Genomic DNA, 2,727 nt, shown 5'->3' on the forward strand with positions numbered 1-2,727 from the left:
CATTTCTTTTTCTTGAACACCGAGGTCCTCCAGCGTTTGTTTCTTTTCTTTTTCTTGAACACCGAGGTCCTCCAGCGTTTGTTTCATTTCTTTTTCTTGAACACTGAGGTCCTCTAAGGTTTGTTTCTTTTCTTTTCTTGAACACCGAGGTCCTCCAGCGTTTGTTTCTTTTCTTTTTCTTGAACACCGAGGTCCTCCAGCGTTTGTTTCATTTCTTTTTCTTGAACACCGAGGTCCTCCAGCGTTTGTTTTTCTTTTTCTTGAACACCGAGGTCCTCCAGCGTTTGTTTTTCTTTTTCTTGAACACCGAGGTCTTTCAGCGTTTGTTTCTTTTCTTTTTCTTGAACACCGAGGTACTCTAGCGTTTGTTTCATTTCTTTTTCTTGAACACCGAGGTCTTTCAGCGTTTTTTTTTCTTTTCTTGAACACCGAGGTCCTCCAGCGTTTGTTTCTTTTCTTTTCCTTCAACACCGAGGTCCTCCAGCGTTTGTTTTTCTTTTTCTTGAACACCGAGGTCTTTCAGCGTTTTTTTTTTCTTTTCTTGAACACCGAGGTCCTCTAGCGTTTGTTTCTTTTCTTTTTCTTGAACACCGAGGTCCTCTAAGGTTTGTTTCTTTTCTTTTTCTTGAACACCGAGGTCCTCCAGCGTTTGTTTCATTTCTTTTTCTTGAACACCGAGGTCCTCCAGCGTTTGTTTCATTTCTTTTTCTTGAACACCGAGGTCTTTCAGCGTTTTTTTTTCTTTTCTTGAACACCGAGGTCCTCTAGCGTTTGTTTCTTTTCTTTTTCTTGAACACCGAGGTCCTCTAAGGTTTGTTTCTTTTCTTTTTCTTGAACACCGAGGTCCTCCAGCGTTTGTTTCATTTCTTTTTCTTGAACACCGAGGTCCTCCAGCGTTTGTTTCATTTCTTTTTCTTGAACACCGAGGTCTTTCAGCGTTTTTTTTTTCTTTTCTTGAACACCGAGGTCCTCTAGCGTTTGTTTCTTTTCTTTTCCTTGAACACCGAGGTCCTCCAGCGTTTGTTTCATTTCTTTTTCTTGAACACCGAGGTCTTTCAACGTTTTTTTTTCTTTTCTTGAACACCGAGGTCCTCTAGCGTTTGTTTCTTTTCTTTTTCTTGAACACCGAGGTCCTCCAGCGTTTGTTTCATTTCTTTTTCTTGAACACCGAGGTCTTTCAACGTTTTTTTTTCTTTTCTTGAACACCGAGGTCTTCCAGCGTTTGTTTCTTTTCTTTTCTTGAACACCGAGGTCCTCTAGCGTTTGTTTCATTTCTTTTTCTTGAACACCGAGGTCTTTCAACGTTTTTTTTTCTTTTTTTGAACACCGAGGTCCTCTAGCGTTTGTTTCTTTTCTTTTTCTTGAACACCGAGGTCCTCCAGCGTTTGTTTCATTTCTTTTTCTTGAACACCGAGGTCCTCCAGCGTTTGTTTCATTTCTTTTTCTTGAACACCGAGGTCCTCTAGCGTTTGTTTCTTTTCTTTTCTTGAACACCGAGGTCCTCTAGCGTTTGTTTCATTTCTTTTTCTTGAACACCGAGGTCTTTCAGCGTTTTTTTTTTTCTTTTCTTGAACACCGAGGTCCTCCAGCGTTTGTTTCTTTTCTTTTTCTTGAACACCGAGGTCCTCCAGCGTTTGTTTCTTTTCTTTTCTTGAACACCGAGGTCCTCTAGCGTTTGTTTCATTTCTTTTTCTTGAACACCGAGGTCTTTCAGCGTTTTTTTTTTCTTTTCTTGAACACCGAGGTCTTCCAGCGTTTGTTTCTTTTCTTTTTCTTGAACACCGAGGTACTCTAGCGTTTGTTTCATTTCTTTTTCTTGAACACCGAGGTCTTTCAGCGTTTTTTTTTCTTTTCTTGAACACCGAGGTCTTCCAGCGTTTGTTTCTTTTCTTTTTCTTGAACACCGAGGTACTCTAGCGTTTGTTTCATTTCTTTTTCTTGAACACCGAGGTCTTTCAGCGTTTTTTTTTTCTTTTCTTGAACACCGAGGTCTTCCAGCGTTTGTTTCTTTTCTTTTTCTTGAACACCGAGGTCCTCTAGCGTTTGTTTCATTTCTTTTTCTTGAACACCGAGGTCTTTCAGCGTTTTTTTTTTCTTTTCTTGAACACCGAGGTCCTCTAGCGTTTGTTTCTTTTCTTTTTCTTGAACACCGAGGTCCTCTAAGGTTTGTTTCTTTTCTTTTTCTTGAACACCGAGGTCCTCCAGCGTTTGTTTCATTTCTTTTTCTTGAACACCGAGGTCCTCTAGCGTTTGTTTCTTTTCTTTTCCTTGAACACCGAGGTCCTCCAGCGTTTGTTTCATTTCTTTTTCTTGAACACTGAGGTCCTCTAAGGTTTGTTTCTTTTCTTTTCTTGAACACCGAGGTCCTCCAGCGTTTGTTTCTTTTCTTTTTCTTGAACACCGAGGTCCTCTAGCGTTTGTTTCTTTTCTTTTTCTTGAACACCGAGGTCCTCCAGCGTTTGTTTCTTTTCTTTTTCTTGAACACCGAGGTCCTCCAGCGTTGTTTCTTTCCTTTTTCTTGAACACCGAGGTCCTCCAGCGTTTGTTTCTTTTCTTTTTCTTGAACACCGAGGTCCTCCAGCGTTTGTTTCATTTCTTTTTCTTGAACACCGAGGTCCTCCAGCGGTTTTTTATATGTTCACATGGCCCTTGTATGCGTATCCATTGGACCAGGAATTAACTGAGAGCCTGAAGTGATTATATCCGAACATATTTTTCTTATTAATG

Source organism: Penaeus vannamei, chromosome 3 (genome assembly GCF_042767895.1).
Source record: "Penaeus vannamei isolate JL-2024 chromosome 3, ASM4276789v1, whole genome shotgun sequence".
Lineage (NCBI taxonomy): Eukaryota > Metazoa > Arthropoda > Malacostraca > Decapoda > Penaeidae > Penaeus > Penaeus vannamei.